Source organism: Triticum urartu, chromosome 7A (assembly GCF_056163025.1).
Source record: "Triticum urartu cultivar PI428250 chromosome 7A, HENAU_Tu73, whole genome shotgun sequence".
In the NCBI taxonomy this organism is placed as follows: Eukaryota; Viridiplantae; Streptophyta; class Magnoliopsida; order Poales; family Poaceae; genus Triticum; species Triticum urartu.
The window spans coordinates 46777340-46795961 of record NC_141879.1 but is presented as its reverse complement, the minus strand read 5'-3'; positions in this window follow the sequence as shown (position 1 = coordinate 46795961).

The following is an 18622-nucleotide window of genomic DNA, read 5'->3' as shown; positions in this document are numbered from 1 at the left end:
CTATATAAAACTAAACTAAGCTCCCATACGCGCACTCATCAATATGCCGCCGCCGTTGCACATGTCGGCGCCCGCCTGCTCCGCCAACAATTTCTCAACCATCACCGCCGTGTCGCCGCCATCCCTGTGCCATGAAGCCGAAGGCTCGCTGTCGGTGTCAAAACCGGCGGATCTTGGGTAGGGGGTCCCGAACTGTGGTCTAGGTGGATGGTAACAAGAGACAAGAGACACGATGTTTTACCTAGGTTCGGGCCCTCTCGATGGAGGTAATACCCTACTCCTGCTTGATTAATATTGATGATATGGGTAGTACAAGAGTAGATCTACCACGAGATCAGAGAGGCTAAACCCTAGCAGCTAGCCTATGGTACGATTATGTGTTGTCCTATAGACTAAAACCCTCCGGTTTATATAGACACCGAAGAGGGCTAGGGTTACACAGAGTCGTTTACATTGGGAGGAGATCTACATATCCGTATTGCCAAGCTTGCCTTCCATGCCAAGGAAAGTCCCATCCGGACACGGGACGAAGTCTTCAATCTTGTATCCTCATAGTCCAATAGTCCGGCCAAAGGTTATAGTCTGGCTATCCGGACACCCCCTAATCCAGGACTCCCTCAGTAGCCCCTGAACCAGGCTTCAATGACGACGAGTCCGGTGCACAGATTGTCTTCGGCATTGCAAGGCGGGTTCCTCCTCCTAATACTCTATAGAAGATTTTGAACACGAGGATCGTGTCCGGCTCTGCAAAACAAGTTCCACATACCACCTTATAGAGAGTAATATTTTCACAAATCTAATCTGCTGATGTATTCTGTGGCGTGACATCACACCACAGCCAAGCCTTTATTCGAATCGTTTTTTACTATCCCTCCTCAGCGTGTTTTGCGAGGCAGTTTCCTTGGCACGTCTTGTCGAAGCAGAGATCGTGTCCCCTTATCACAGGATTCTCATCAATACGGGCATGGGTAACCAAACCGCACCATTGATTACGGCACTTGGGGGATAAGCAAGTTTTAGCTGGCTGGTGGGGACGCATAGTTTCGTCCGGCCATATAAGGGATAAGGATTCACCCCTTTCATCCACGCCTTCTTCCTCCTTTGCTCATCCATTCTCGCACACTCAAGCTCCAGCGCCCAAGTCCGCGTTTCCCACCTCAACCTTCTCCAACCATGTCCGGAGTGGCAGGAAGGTGGATGGTGTCCTCCGTCACGGAGGGACACATCAAGAAGCTGAGGAGAGCCGGATACTTGTCCGACGACATCGCGCACCGGCTCCCAAATGAGGGACAGCTGATCCCCACCCCCAGGCCCCATGAGAGGGTAGTGTTCCTCACCCATTTCCTCCACGGACTGGGTTTCCCTCTCCACCCATTCGTCCGGGGGCTCATGTTCTACTACGGCCTGGATTTCCACGATCTGGCCCCGAACTTCATCCTCAACATCTCGGCGTTTATCGTCGTGTGCGAGGCCTTCCTCTGCATCAAGCCCCACTTCGGCTTATGGTTAAAAACTTTTAATGTCAAGCCGAAGGTAGTGGGCGGCCGCCAGGCGGAGTGCGGAGGCGCCATGGTGGGCAAGATGCCCAACGTCACATGGCTCGAGGGCTCCTTCGTGGAGACCGTAAAGGGGTGGCAATCGGGATGGTTCTACATCACCGAGCCGCGCGACCCTGAATGGGCGGCAGCCCCCGATTTCTGATCTGGCCTCCCCACGCGGCTCACCTCATGGAAAGAGAAGGGCCTGCCCTGGGGTTGTTCAGGAGAGCTGACCGGACTCCAGACATGTATCCAAAACATGGTGAGCAAGAAGCTAAAACTCGTCAACGTAGTCCAGGTCATGCTCATCCGTCGGATCCTCCCGTGTCAACGACGGGCTTTCAATTTGTGGGAGTTCGATCTGGCCCAGCACCAATCTCTGAACAGGCTCTCCGACACAACGTACGAGGATGCCTGGAAGGTGCTATTCAAGGGTGCCGAGGCTCCCCCTTCCGCTTCCGAGGATCGCGGATTCTGCGCGAAGCACCAAGCCAGCGCGGTAAGCTCTTTTACCTATTATAGGGTACTTGTTTTTCATAGTTTGACTCTATGCGGGATCTAAACTCCCGTACCTTTGACTGGACTGGTAGGAGACTGCCGGACAGATCGACTGTCCGGCTCCTTTGCCTGAAGGCCTAGCAGACGCCCGTTTGGCGGAGCTGCTGGTTCCGGCGCCCTACGTGGTGCCGGAGAAGAAGGCCAAGAAGAAGGCCACGGGAACTCGAAAGAGTTCCCGGCGCCAGGTGGTGTCAGACTCATCGTCCAATGACTTTGAGGCGCACTCCTCCCACGAAGACGAGGAGGAGGAACAAGAGGCTTCTCCCCCTCCAGTGGGGGAGAAAACAAAAGGAAGGCCGCCTCAACTGGGGAGGCCGGAGGGTCCAAGAAGGGAAGAACCCTTCCTCCGGACCACACCGCCAACGCCGCCGACGACGAGGAGGAGTGGCCTCCCAGGGCCAAGCCCCTGGCAAAGTCATAAGTATCCGGACACCAGAGTGACTCGTAGCGTTCCTTTATTGCACCGCTTCTCCTAACGCCGAATATAATCGTGCAGTCCGCCCCGAGCCCAAGTCGACATATCGTCAAGTGGTTCCTTGGACCCATCGGATGTGAATAGCTTTTCACTTCTGACCGCTTCCTCCCCTCACCCTACGGACAACGCCGAGGTGTTTTCCCAAAAGGCTCCAAGCCAAGGGAGGTGGTCCTGGAGGCGCCGCAAGGCGACCTTCCGGACTGCGGGCAAAAAAGGAGCAAGGCTCCCAAGGGCTCCAAGTCCGGCCCTGGGCCGAACACCGCACCCGAACCTTCAGTGGTTCCAGACTCCGGCAGGCGGCCCCCTACTAAGAAGGGCAAGCCTACCGCGCCGGTGACCTCCGTCCAACCGGAGGCACCGGATAACTTGCTGGAGGTGCTTAACGGTGCCTCCATCGACGGGGAGCACCGCACTATTATGAGTGCGGTGATCCAGAAAGTTCAGTCTGCCAAAAGCGGGCTGACTGAAGCCTGTGCCAGCCTTCTAACAGGCTTTGAGGTATGTAAAAATATATGAAAATATTACCGCATACACAGTAGCCCCTGATGCTTTGTTTGGTGTTCATGAAGAAAAGCCGAATAGAGGATCTAATAATAAACACAGGAGTCTAACATAAATATGTCAATATGGGAATGCAGGCTACGCTGCTGATCTCCGCCGCACTGACCGCGGAGGTCGATGCGTTGAAGCAGAGCCTCGAGCGGTCCGAGAAAGAGCTCGACCTTGCCAAGAAGCAGCTCGAGGAGAAAGAAGGTAAGTAATACATTGTGTAAGTATATATTAAAAAGAAGTGGTTGCAAAAAATGACAGGATCATCATGACTATGGAAGGGGCCACGACCGAGGTGACGACCCTGAAGCAAGCGTTGTCCGAGGCCGAAGAGAAAGTGGCCACGGAGCGCATCGAGCGGGGAAAGCAGGAGGCGCGGGTGGAGGAGGTGCAGCAAGAGCTCCAAGCTCTCGTGAAAAAACACGAGAGTTTGGATCTTGACTCAAAGACGCGAGAGTCCGAGCTCGCGGCGGCCCTCGAAAGCGCCAAGTCTGCCAAGGCCGAGGCCCAAAAAGCCCTCCAGGAAATTGAGGCGATGAAGAAGATAGCGGCGGATAAGGCATTCATTATGCAAAGCAAGCACGTGAAAGTGAATTACTTCTTACTTACCCGAGTCTAGAGCTCTCCAGGAGCGTTCGCAGATTTGCCCTACAGCGTGTCAGATGCCACCGCCTACTACCGGGCCGAGGAAGGTTGCTCGACGGAGAAGGTGTTCTGGTCTCAGTATGTCGAGGCCGGACAACCGGTGCCCTTGAGCGACCAGCTGAAGCAAATGGTCGAGCTCCATAGGGTGGCCGAATAGGCCATGAAAGGTCTTATAGTCTGGCTGTGGCCTGGAGAGGCCGTGCCTGGGAGCTACTTTGGGCTGGTGAGTCGGCTGGCGGATGCCTGTCCGTGGCATGAAGTCATCAAGCGCTCCGTCTGTATCAAGGGTGCCCGCAGGGCGCTTCCCCGTGTTAAAGTACACTGGGGCAAGATGGATGCCAAGAAGCTGGTGAAGGACGGGCCATCGCAGGGCAAGGAGCATCGCAACCCCGAGATGTACTATGAGGGTGTCCTGAAGGGTGCCCGCCTTATGGCGGATGAAAGTTCCAAGGATGTAATTTTTGAGTAAACTCGCATTTGTGATCCTGTACGCTGAAAACTTTTTTCATATGCGCTATGCAATGCTTTTTGAATTTAAAATATTACCTTCTGTTCGTCCGTTTAATTAAATCTGAGAGATGGTGAGTCGTCGGCTTCTGTCCCCATGCCACGAGTGGTAGGGTGTTCGGGATAAACCTGAGCACTCTTTTTCCCATTCATGGGTCCTTCGAGGGAGGTGCTCAGCACAACGAACAAGGCAATCGGACTATAATGCTTTATCGCTCTCACTTAGCCATAGAATTCTATAATTTTAAATTTTGGCGAAGCCCCTAGTATTCGGAAGACCCAGTTCGGGGCGCTATCCACGCCTAAGCCGGACAAAGCCGACTCCTCGCTCTAAGTGGCATAAGTCTTTAGGGACTCGAAACCTCTCGAACAGCGACCATCACTCACCTTATCATGACAGTCAGTTTTAGCTTTCTCTACTAAGGTGCTGAACCCAGCTCAGCCGGGGCACAATCACAGTAGTTCTCACAGCACTACCTTAGCCAATATAGCGGAACGTAAGGTACCAAAACATGGGAGCCGGGCAAACCCAACTATTGACCCAAGACATGATTCGGAGCCGATGCATATAATGCTATAAGTTCGTGGTGCCGCACTTGTGAAAGTGTTCGGACTTCTCACACCATGTTGTGGGGTATGTGAGCCCCTGGTGTATTGGTTGGACCAAAGTGTACGGGTGCAAAATGTCATTAATGAACATATAGACGTAAAAAGAGAATGCAATAATAGACAGAAGCTATGCATTGTTTATTCGAAAAGGTGCATTAAAGCAGAACGATACAAGCAGTGCGATAAGCAGAAAATGGGACTATTTGACATGTCTCCCCTAAGGGTAAGCTGCGGGATGGTAGTGAAAGTAGGTATTTTGCTCGTTATAGAGACCACCTGAGAGTTCCATGATGCGCCGTAGCTTCCGGCCCCCCTGGTCCCTGCATCATGTGTTCGGCGATTATATTGCCGGATAGGGCTTCTAGAGAATAAAGTCCTGGAAGAGAGAAAAAGATAACAAAGTAGGGAGCCCCTAGTGCGGTTGAGCCGCGCTTCGGGGCATACCGTAGTCGTGCCCCTCCCCTGTGCCCATGGTATTTTTAATGCGTAGTTGTGCACGCGTGGCACGTGTGCCGCCATTTGGATGGGGCTGGGGTAGGGGCCGTATTGCTATGCGAGCTCAGAATGTGCCAGGCGGTCCTGTTGCATATTACTTCGGGCACGCTTGACGGTGTCCGGACGTCTAATCACCGGACTGGAGAATTGCCTTGATAGGCTGCTTTGCACTACTGCTGCGAGGGCCGCAGTGTGCTCCTCCGTTCGGAGCGAGCGCTCTGTATTTCCATTGACTGTGATGACCCCCCGAGGTCCTGGCATGTTGAACTTGAGGTATGCATAGTGCGGCACCGCATTGAATTTTGCAAATGCGGTTTGCCCAAGAAGTGCGTGGTAGCCACTACGGAACGGGACTATATCGAAGATTAATTCCTCGCTCCGGAAATTATTCGGGGATCCGAAGACTACTTCCAGTGTGACTGAGCCCGTACAATGGGCCTCCACACCTGGTATGACGCCTTTAAAGGTCGTTTTTGTGGGTTTAATCTGTGAGGGATCTATGCCCATTTTGCACACTGTGTCCTGATAAAGCAGGTTCAGGCTGCTGCCGCCATCCATGAGGAGACTCGTGTGAGGTGAAATCCATCAATGATTGGGTCTAGAACCAATGCGGCAAATCCGCCATGGCGGATACTAGTGGGGTGGTCCCTGCGATCGAAAGTGATCAGACAGGAGGACCATGGGTTGAACTTTGGGGCGACCGGCTCCAACACGTATACGTCCCTTAACACACGCTTGGCGATGTGGGTTGCGTATATCATGTTCACCATCCGCACTTGTGGGGGAAACCACTTCTGTCCTATGGAGTTCGGCGGTCGGGGCTCCTCCTCATCATCGCTATGTAGCCCCTTGTCTTTATTTTCGGCATTTAACTTGCCGGCCTACTTGAACACCCAACAATCCCTGTTGGTGTGGTTGGCTGGCTTGTCGGGGGTGCCATGTATCTGACACGAGCGATCGAGTATACGGTCCAAACTGGACGGGCCTGGAGTACTTCGTTTGAATGGCTTCTTCCACTGACCGGGCTTGGAGCCTCTGAATCCGGCATTTACTGTCGTATCCTCTACATTGTTGTCATTGCTGCGATGCTTATGTTTGTTGCGACGTGACCTACCGTTGCCGTCCTTGGTATCCGAAGTACCAGAGTTCTTTGATATGTTATTGCTGCGAGCCAGCCAGTTGTCCTCTCCCGCACAAAAGCGGGTCATGAGCGTCGTGAGGGCTTCCATAGATTTTGGCTTTTCCTGGCCGAGGTGCCGGGCAAGCCATTCGTCACGGATGTTGTGCTTGAAAGCTGCTAGAGCCTCTGCATCCGGACAGTCGACGATTTGGTTTTTCTTGGTTAGGACCATGTCCAGAATTGTCTGGCCGATTCTTCTGGCTATTGAATTATGTGGCTTAAGTCATCGGCATCTGGTGGTCGTACATAAGTACCCTGGAAGTTGTCGAGGAATGCGGCTTCTAGATATTCCCAACAGCCAATGGATTCTGCTGGCAAGCTGTTGAGCCAATGCCGAGCTGGTCCTTTAAGCTTAAGTGGGAGGTATTTCATGGCGTGTAGATCGTCACCACGGGCCATGTGGATATGTAGGAGGTAATCCTCAATCCATACCGCAGGATCTGTTGTACCGTCATATGATTCAATATTTACGGGTTTGAAACCCTCTCGGATTTGATGATCCATTACTTCATCTATGAAGCATAGGGGGTGTGTGGCGCCTCTGTAATGGGCTATATCACGACGCAGCTCGAATGAATCTTGTCTGCTGTGTTTGGCCCAGTCGGATTTACTTTTACTGTATCCGGCGTGACGGTTATCATCTCGTATGGTGGGGCGTCCTCACGATCCGTAGATTGATCTTGCTTGCTTTGCTTTGTCCTCCAATATGTCTCGCAGGTCCTGCGCGTTGCCCCGTGCCTTGGTATGTTTGGATTGGCGCTGGGGTGCGGCTTGAGCTGTTGGCCGAGAAGCCTCTCTGTCGCGGCCACGAGGTGGCCGATCAGCCGCGTCCTACACTGGAGATGTAGGCCTTAGTGCTTCCTCCTCTAATCGGGGTAGCAACCTGCGCTTTGGATAGCTCTTGGAGGGGCGTTCGAGTTCATATTCCTCGGCCGCGAGGACCTCGGTCCATCTCTCAGCTAGCAGATCTTGGTCAGCTCTAAGCTGCTGCTACTTTTTCTTAAGGCTATTCGCCGTGGCCATAAGTCGGCGCTTGAAGCGCTCTTGTTCGACGGGATCCTCAAGCACGACAAATTCGTCATCGTCGAGGCTTGCCTCGTCTTCGGAGGGAGGCATGTAATTATCATTATCTGCCTCTCTGTCTGCCGCTCTCTCACGAGGGCTGGCTTCTCCATCCTCCTGTGCTGGATCTTGCTGGAGGGGGTTGTCTTCGGCACTGTCCAGGGCTTTGGCGGGACTTAGAGTGGCGCCGCTGACGCCGGCGCTTAGGTTGCTTCTTGGAGGGGTCATCCTCCGTTGTTCCGTCGCCATTGCCATCTTTGGGTGTGTCTACCATGTATATGTCATACGACAAGGTGGCTTTCCAGTGCCCTATAGGCGCTGGTTCCTGGTCGTCTCCTGCATCGTCGTCCATACCGTCGATGTCTTCGGAGTCAAAGTCGACCATGTCGATTAAATCATCGAAAGTAGCTACGAAGTGGGTGGTGGGTGGGTGCCGAATTTCTTCGTCGTCCGCATCCCAACCTTGCTGGCCATAATCCGACCAGGACTCTCCTGACAAGGAGAGAGATCTTAGTGAATTCAATATGTCCCCGTGTCGGTGTCAAAACCGGCGGATCTCGGGTAGGGGGTCCCGAACTATGCGTCTAGGCGGATGGTAACAGGAGACAAGGGACACAATGTTTTACCCAGGTTCGGGCCCTCTCGATGGGGCTAAAACCCTACGTCCTACTTGATTAATATTGAAGATATGGGTAGTACAAGAGTAGATCTACCACGAGATCAAGGAGGCTAAACCCTAGAAGCTAGCCTATGGTATGATTGTCGTATATTGTCCTACGGACTAAAACCCTCCGGTTTATATAGACACCAGAGAGGGTTAGGGTTACACAAAGTCGGTTACAATGGTAGGAGATCTAAATATCCGCATCGCCAAGCTTGCCTTCCACGCCAAAGAAAGTCCCATCCGGACACGGGACGAAGTCTTCAATCTTGTATCTTCATAGTCCAGGAGTCCGGCTGAAGGTATAGTCCGGCCATCCGGACACCCCCTAATCCAGGACTCCCTCAGTAGCCCCCGAACCAGGCTTCAATGACGACGAGTCCAGCGCGCAGATTGTCTTCGGCATTGCAAGGCGGGTTCTCCTCCAAATTCCGTGTACCTGCTAAATAATGTCCGGCTTCTCATAAATGTAGCGCTCCTTGGCCTCCACGCCCAATTATGGCCGTCTTCCACGTGTCAAACTGTAAGTGCATCTAGTGCCCCTTAGTGATTTTGGTGTATTGAAGACTTATAGGTTAAGGATCTAATGTGTTTATTAGTGTACACAGGTCTATAAGTCTATGAGGAGTTTGATATTTACAGAGAAAGTCCACCCCTAAAAATGAAGCTCTTCGACTGAAGACTTTGATATTCTGAAGAATTTCTAAAGACTTTGAAAGTGAAGAAATTGGTGTAACCCTGAAGACTTGGTATTCATTCGAGGAACATGAAGCGTGAAGACTTTTGTTTTCGTAGTTACATTTTCTCTTCCTTGAGTCATAGGAAACACCGTACTGTTAAAGGGGGTCGAGAAAATACTAAGGAAAAATTTCCATGTGATGCTCAACTCAAAATCCAACACCTAACAATCCCTTCGAGTGAAGCCATTGGAAATCTCATACAGTTCAGTCAATTTCTTCAGTGACAGAGACGCAGTTCTTCTGGTTACTGAGGACTTTGTTCTGACTGAGGAGTTAGGAATTCGCCAGTGCGAATTTCCTACACAGTGAGGAACATGATAGCCCTGAGGAATTTGTACCTCAAATTTCCGACCGTTGCTGTGCTACGCGCCAGCTATCCCAAAATATCTTATCCATCCAACGGTCATATCATTGAAGGGCATTTATGTCTTATCATGTCGGGCTGCTCCCTAGGCTATAAATAGCCGCCCCCTACAACCACTAGCTGGTTGGCTGCTCCGAGAGAAACTGACACTTGCCATTTGAGAGCATCCCATCCTCCAAGGACTTTGAGCGAAAATCATCAAGTGAGGAAAATCCAAACCCAAACCCAAACACCTACAAACCCAATGTGATTGAGCATAACTGAAGAGATTGATCCTGCGTGGATTTGATGCTTGTTACCTTTGAAGACTGTGCTTCTTCCAGACGGTTAGGTGTCATGGTCTAGAGCATCCAAGAGGAATTGTGGATCGCCGAGTGACCGAGTTTGTGAAGGTTCGGAAGTCACCTGAAGACTTACCACGAGTGATTGGGCGAGGACTGTGTGTCCTTAGCTCAAGGAGAATACGGTGAGGACTGTGTGTCCGGGACTATGTGTTCTCAGGTTTAAATACCTAGCCGCTCCAACCAGATGTACAACTGAGACAGCAGTTGGAACTGGTCTACCAAATCATTGTCTTCACCAAGCCAACTGGTTCTATTTCCTCAATACTTTCATTTCCTCATTACTGTGTTGTGTGTTTGTTCATATCTGTGTTTGAAGACTTTGACTAAAGACTTTCTCAATTTCCTCAGTTCAATTTCTTTAGTCTGTTTGTCTTCATCTTGTGCTATCCTGTGTTTACGCTTTCTGTACTCTGTGTTTGTCTTCATTTCATCATGATGACCATGCTTGTATTCTGCTATGTTTACTTCTGAGTACTTATTCCGCTGCTAGTAGTTCTTCGCTAAGGAATTTCCTCACTAGCAAATTCCTCATGAAGAATTTCATAAAAATTGCCTATTCACCCCCCCTCTAGTCGATATAATGCACTTTCACAAACGAATACGAAAAGTCTGGGTGTTTTCACATTCACACCCCTAGCCACGTAAATGAACCGCCTATTTAAAGGGATGGGGATTTAGATCCAATCAACACCTCCTCCCTTCAACGAGTAGTCATCAGAGCGCATCCAGCAAAGGTCCATTCCACCATGGCCAGCCGCAGCAAATCCTCATCTCGCCCTTCCAGTCCTAAGCCTGGAGACTGGGAGAGGTGCTCCATCCCGCATAGCGAGCTAGTATCGCTTCAGACCAAGGGATTCCTCCCCCAGCCTATATGGTCCCGGTTCGAGCTGGACTCGCCGCCTATAATGGCGGAGAGCAAGCGGAGAGCGCCCCCAATCCCTCCAAAGCAGAGCGGGTATGCCTTGTCCCTTATCTAATAAGAGGACTGGGATTTCCAATCCATCCATTTCTCCGGGGGCTTCTGGAGTTCTATGGACTCCAGTTGCATAGCCTGACGCATGCCTCTATATTGCATATCGTGGGCTTTGTTGCCCTTTGCGAGCTGTTCTTGGGTGTTGAGGCTCATTTCGCGCTGTGGAAGAGGTTATTCTGCCTGGTGCCCCATTCTCAAGAGGGGTCAATATATCAAGTGGGCGGAGCCGAAGTGTGGCGCATCGCCGGGACCAGATATCTATCCGGAACCCCAAAGAAGGCGTCCGAGGACTGGCCTTCGGAATGGTTCTATATACAGGATGTCCCGCTGCCGGATCCTATCCGTATCAGCCTTCCTGAGTTTAGTAGTGCTCCCCTGAAGAAGCGCCTAAGCTGGCGTCCGCGGAGCTCTCAGAGAGAAAGTGATAGGGACGTCCTTTACCTGATGGGCCGGATAAGATTATTAGCTCATTCCGGACTAACCATGATTGGAGTCATGCCCGCATGCATTATGCGGGGGGTGCAACCGCTACAGTATAGAGGTCACCCAATGTGGGATTTTAATGGGGAGGATGACGCCACCCGTTGCGGCCGTAAGGGGCCGGACTCGGCTGCCGCTCTAGTAAAGATCTTGTCCACTTTGTACAAGGGAGAAGACGAGGAATTCCTCCGCGTCAACCCACGGGGTGGATTTACTATGTACAATCCTCCGAGTTGGGTAGGCGGACAATTTCACTTGCCCACCCGTTTTACATTCCCATGATTAAATATGTAGTCTAACGACTTAACCGCAGGAACTGCGTCAGGAAGTAAAGGACATAAACAGCCCGCCTCCACAGCCCAAGGATCCAGAACGGGCCCTCGATCCAGCCTCCGAAGAGGATCCGGACTTATCCGTGGAGCTGATTGATGGGCTGTTCCATCAACTGAGTAAGGATGATGCCTTGGTGGCCATTACGGCCGATTACCCAGGGTTAATCCTGACCTCCCAGGTAACTGAGACCGGAGTCCCAGTACTTTTGAAAAGGGATCCACCCGCACGTGTTTTCAATTTCCTGACAACAACCGTATTTTGCAGGGGAGGTTCTTGAGACGGGAGGCCGAGCCTGCAGCGGCTAGCCAACGAGGGGCTGCAGGGCCCCGCGGGACGAAAAGAAGTGCTGTCCGGACTGAGGCATCGGCGCCAAGGTATAGTGCGCCTTTTTATTCCAGGTGTTATCCCCTCAGGGCATATTAACACTCGTGATCTTGTCAGGACAAAAAGAACTCGCCGGACTATGTCCGGAGAGGCTGCCAATCGTGCCTCCACCAGCCAGTCTCCAGAGCCTGGTCCGGGGGCGGAGGTGAACACGGGGTGCGCGTCGGACGCTCCTCTGGCAGAGGATGCGGACAGGCTGTCCGTCACAAATTCCGAGGTGGAGAGTGCCATGAACCACAGGCGTCGCCGGACAGTTCTTCACGACGCTTGTTTCTCCCAAGAGGCATTGGACGCCTTCAATTCGGGAGATGCGTATCTCCGTGCCGCTCAAGATGGTCAAGCCAGAGCCACGGAGCAATATGTAAAAGACATACGGGTGAGAAATTTTAATGTTTATATATATCAGTAGCCCCCGAGACTTGAAACAGTTAGAATAACTGATTTAAGGATCATGTAATATGCAGGTTCTTTCAGAGAAGAATACCCAACTGTCTCAGGAGCTAAAAGAGTGCAAAGCCCAACTTAAGGCCGCACTAGCCGCGACAGGGGAGCCCAAGGAGACCCCCTCTGGTAATATATGCTTCAAAAAGATAAGCATTATGTGGTGTATGTGCAAATCTGACAAATGAAATTGCAGATGGCACCGGATTAGATCCGGAAAAGCAACAACTCCTACGCCAGTTAAAAGCTGGTGAGAGCGTACTGACAAAGGTGAGGCAGGAGAAGAATGACCTCCAAGATGCCAACACCAAGCTGGTCATTGAACTTAAAGATGTTCGTGGTCAGCTGTCGGACTCCACTAAGGAGAATCAGCGGCTTCGACGCGGCATATTTAGTAAGTGCTTAAGCGAATCTTTGAAAAAAGAGTTCGGCAAGGAAGTCGACTAACAGAGTGATGTCTGTAGGTATACTAATAGGTCGTCCTGTAGAGGAGATGCTCGGTTCTACGGGTGACCTTCTTCCCGAGCTCTTGCAACTGCACGAGCGAGTTCGGCAGGCGATGCAAGGCGTTGCCCAAGCCTTATGGTCTTCCCTCTCCTTGCCCGGCGGCCTTGGAGAGCTTGCAGAGAAGCTGAAGGGAGCGCGGCGGCGCTTCCGATTGTGGAAGATATCGGCCTGCCATCAAGGCGCTAGGGAGGCCTGGGCCATGGTGAAGATACGGTACACAAAGGCTGACCCAAACCACATGGCCGAGGTCGGACCTATGGGGCCCGATGGGAAGGAGATCCCTGTAAGCTTAGTGTACGGGCAAGTAGAATTGGCCGCAAAATATTCCAAGCAGGACTGTAAGCTAGACAGCCTGTTAGATGGTATTGAAGAGGAATACAACCAGTCGTAATGACTATGTAATTTTAATTGACATGTGTAATGCCTTCTAGCCGGATTGTAGATCGTTTGTCATGGCCGACCTTTTCGCTTCGACCTCAGGACCTGACGGTTCGGAGTGTGTCCAAATACCCTTGCGGTTATATAAGAACCGGGGTATGCATGGAGACCAGGCGTAGGTGTCATTAGTGCTTTAACAGACAAGTGCCCAACTAGTTATGTTATATTACATGGTTAGTAAGAAACATCTTCCAGGGAGAATAGTTCCGTTAGGGGTTCCTTTCCCTGGGAGGCATGCCCTAAAGTGCATGTCCGGACTGCGAAAAAAGACGCAGAAAAAGCATCTAGGGGCACATAAATAAATAAGTAAAAAGATCATCTTTAGTTCACCGACCGAATATTCTCTTAAGAACGCTAGCTTTCGGCTTCACCCAGTCTGAGGTACACATCCGGCTGACCCGGCAGTAATAATCGCAGAGGTGCTCCCTTTACCGCCTAGCCGAACAATCAGGAATGTATGGGTAAGCACAGGAGCCAGGCAACCCAGCTTGGCCAAAACTTAAGTCATATCGATGCATATAATGGTGAATAAAAGGTACATGCGGAAGTGTGACACATGTGTTGGGCATGAAGCCCGTATAAATAAGCTTCTGTATAAAGAAGCCCCCAGGTTTAATGAGCGCGGGTAGCGCGTCACTTTATGAGCCTTTAAGGGCTATAATAAAAAAGAGGGGAAGGAGAGAAATATAAGAAACTGGATTAGAGATCCTCATAACAACTCTATATTTGCACCGAAAGCACATGAAGGTTTTATGCTTGGTTACGGAAAGGACACGCACACCTACAGAGTCTTCAACAATGTTCTTCACAAGATTGTTGAAACTGTAGATGTGCGGTTCGATGAAACTAATGGCTCGCAAAGAGAGCACCTACCTTCAGTGTTAGATGAACCAGCACCTGAGGATTCTATCAAGCACAAGGCTACTGAAGATGTCATTCGTACTAAAGAATCTGCTGAAGAATTCATTCCAAAACATGAAGAACGTCAAGCTGATGCACCTGAAGAAAATGCTGAGGAAATTGATGCTGAAGAAAATGCTGATCAAATTCCTCAACGACAACTAGCTCACCCTCACGTTGCAAAAGAAGTGCAAGTGGAGAAGATCATCGATGACATTAGAGCACCAGGTCCTCTCACACGCTCAAAAGCTTCACATATATCTAACTTTTCTGGGCACTTTGCTTTTGTCTCTATCACAGAGCCCACTAAGGTAGATGAAGCATTTCTGGAGCCTGAGTGGATTCAGGCCATGCAAGAAGAATTACATCAGTTCAAGCTCAACAACATCTGGGAACTGGTCAATCGTCCCGATCCTCGCAAGCATAACATCATTGGCACAAAGTGGATCAACCGCAACAAGCAAGATGAAAACGGTGTTGTGGTGAGGAATAAGGCACGACTAGTAGCTCAAGGCTACACACAGGTTAAAGGAGTTGATTTCAATGAAACTTTTGCACCTGTTGCTAGACTTGAGGCAATTCACATATTTCTTGCTTATGCTAACCATCATGATATCATCTTATATCAAATGGATGTGAAAAGTGCATTCCTCAATGGTAAGCTTGAGGAATAAGTATATGTTGCTCAACCCCCAGGTTTTGAAGATCCAAAACATCCTGACAAATTCTTCAGACTTAACAAGGCCCTCTATGGCCTCAAGCAGGCCCCACGGGCGTGGTATGATACATCGAAGGAATTCTTCATGAAGAAAGGCTTCACACCCGGTTCACTCGATCCCACTCTCTTTACTAAATCTTATGATGGTGACCTGTTTGTGTGCCAAATATATGTTGATGATATCATCTTTGGCTGTACTGACCAACGTTATAGTGATGAATTTGCCTATATGATGAGTGAAGAATATCACATGTCTATGATGAGAGAGTAGAAATTCTTCTTAGGTCTTCAAATACGTCAACAGCGCAATGGGATATTCATATCTCAGGAGAAATACCTCAAGGATGTCCTGATGAAATTCGGCATTCAAGATTGCAAAGGCATCAAAATTCCTATGCCCACAAATGGTCATCTATGCACTGATGAAAATGGTATTGACTTCGATCATAAGGTATACCGCTCCATGATTGGCTCTTTATTGTACTTATGTGCATCTAGGCCAGATATAATGCTTAGTGTTTGCATGTGTGCCCGATTTCAAGCTGCACCGAAGGAATCACACCATAAAGCTGTGAAGCATATTCTTCGATATCTAGCTCACACACCAACACTAGGATTATGGTATCCCAAGGGCTCGGATTTTGATCTCATTGGATATTCTGACTCTGACTATGCTGGTGATCGTGTGGACCGCAAGTCAACATCTGGTACATGTCATTTCCTCAGACGATCCTTGGTCTGTTGGTCCTCGAAGAAACAGAACTGCGTATCACTGTCTACTGCTGAAGCTGAGTACATTGCTGCTGGTTCTTGTAGTGCTCAACTGCTATGGATGAAGCAAATACTCAAGGATTATGGCGTCAATGTGAAGAATGTGCCTCTCCTCTGTGACAATGAGAGTGTCATCAAGATTGCTCACAACCCAGTTCAGCACTCGAAGACAAAGCACATTCAGATTCATCATCATTTTCTTCGCGATCATGTGTTGAAGGGCGACATTTCTATTGAGCATGTGAAGACTGAAGATCAGCTAGCCGATATCTTCACTAAGCCCTTGGATGAGAAGAGACTTAGCAAGTTGCGGTGTGAGCTAAATATCTTAGAGTCTTCGAATGTACTTTGAAAAGGCACTCATCCTAACACTTAATGCAAAATTGATGACTTAGATGTGCAACACATGAAGAAACGTTTTTCTTCAATCAAGGAAGAATAACACTCTAAGTGTGAAGAAATTAATGAAGAATTTGATTCTCAGAATCCTACAACAATTGTACGCGGTTTCTGAATCATCATTCTTATACGGTGGGTCACACCACCACAAAACTTGAAAATCTTAAAATTTGAGTTTTTTTGCAGCTTTTGAAATTCCTCAGTTGTTCAAATTCTTCAACTTTGCAAAATCTTCACTTATTTCGTTGTTTTTCTTCATTGGCTATATATATATATGAGTTTATGTCCTCTATAGCATTCACTTATAGCTATTTCTTCAAGTTGGTTTTTTTTGCTAAGTGAATGTGATCAGACCCTTCCCCTCTATGCTATACTCAATCCAATCTATTCACAAATTCTTCATGTGCGTTCTATTTGAAACTTGTTCAAAATCTTCACTGTGTCCTTGTCAGCTGAAGAAATTGCAAACGGAACATTAAAACTAATCTTATCCAAAATTTTCAGGTTTGCCGCTCAAACCGTTCCGCATCCCACGATGCATTATTATATTCACCCACGATCTTACACGATCTCCACTACACAGTACGTGGGTGACACATGTCGTGAGAAGGAGAAAGGTCAGGGGAACGTTCATCCCAAATCTTCGGGCGAACAGTTTTTCACTGCCACTATAAATACCCCCTCACCCCTTCCTCACTTCTTTTACTCCGCTCGATCTCTCTCTCCCGCTCGAGTTCCCAAACCCTAGCGCCGCCGCTACTCCATCGTCGCCGGTGAGGAAGAGCTTCACTGCCTCGACCTCATCGCCATCGTACTCGCGCCGATCGCGGAAATCTTCACCTCCACCGCCGTCGTAGACGTCTTCCTCCGCCGAGTTAGGGCGTGGAAGATCTACACCGACGAACTTCACTATTTCACCTCACTGTTCGTCGTGTTCTTCATTCAGGGTAATTAAAAGTTACTTTTACTGCCCTCCTTGATTCGAAACTTTTCTACAAAATCTTCAAAAGGTGTTTTATTTCCCAAATCCTCACACACAAAACACCTCACAAATCTTCTGTTCTTGATTCATTTCTCTAAGCTTTATTTTCTTCAAGATTCCTCAATTGTGTGAAATTCTTCAAGACACATCTGGTCAAATTTCTCAAACTTGTTCTTTTTGAAAAACCTTCTGAGAACGCATATGACCTCTCCAAGTTCCTCGCAACTATACTCTGTTCACAGGTACTCATGTCCGCTGCTGATCACTAGGTTCTCATCAACTTAACTCATTTGCAGCGTTCCTCGAAGAAAAAATACATACTTCTTCAGAGAATTCGATTGTTCAAATTCCTCAGCTGATGAATATGGCAGATGGTAAGAAGCCGCAGAAAGGAGGAAAGAAACCTGAGGTTATGACTGTGTTTGAAATCCCTGGGGATATATATGCTGAGTACTGCACACCTGATGAAGCCAAGTTTGGCAAAGAAAACAAAAATCAGCACAAGGTGCGCATTCAGAGGATTGAACGGAGATGGGCACGTGAATGGAAGGAGTACAAATACGTTACTCCAAAGTACATGAAGAAATTCACTCTCAACCCTCCATGCCCAAGACTTCCACTGGCACCTGGCCAAGTTGCTGATCCCACTAGCGTCAAACGCGGTGAGGACTTTCTTGAAGAATGGGCCAGACGTCAAGCCAAATTGGCAAGACAAGCCAGAGAAGCAGTGAGGAAATTCAACGAAGATTCTGCTGCTGCTGCTGCCACTGAGGCCTTTGTCAAGCCGAGGAAATCAATGGCTAAGAAGCCTGCTCGTAAGCCAAGTGCTTCACCAACAATGCCCTCACGGCCAAGTCCCTCAGCTGCGCCCTCATGCCAGGAACGTCAAAATCTTCATGACCAATTCCTCATGCTGCTCCTGCTCCTTCAAAATCCTCAGCACCTCCTCCAAAGTCCTCAGCAGCTCCGACAAAGTCCTCAGCACCTGTGCATCTGGCTACGTGCCAAAGGACTGCAGGCATCTCAATTGCCTCTGGTGTCTCAGCGAGTTCCTCAGCTGCACCAAATTCTTCATCTGGCCCCACTCTGCTGAAGACTAAGGCAACAGCTGGACGAGGTCCTCGGCCAAGTCCTAAGAAGAAATAGGTCGCCTTCCAAGAGCCACCTGAAGATGATGAGGCTGATGATGATGAACTTGCAAAAATCATCAGAGACCGGCAAGAAAGGGCCGCTAGAGCCAAAGGCACACCTGTGCCACTGCTTTTGGATCCAAGGGCGATCCTCGATTATATTGATCTCTGGCATAAGGATCCAAATTCACCTATGCCTGACTTCAAGTTGATGCCTGGTCAAAATCACATGTTGACTCACTTCAAGAGGAGAAGTGGAAATATGACCAGGCCAGGCAGATCAAGAAGGCCCAATACAAGAAAGAAAAGTATCTGAAGACCAACGTGGTCAAAATGACGATTGATGAACTCATAAAGATTTAGTCTGAAATCAAAACCCTCAGAGACAAATTCAACTCATACTATGCAGACTGGCAAGGAGCCAAAGTCAGGTTCGTGA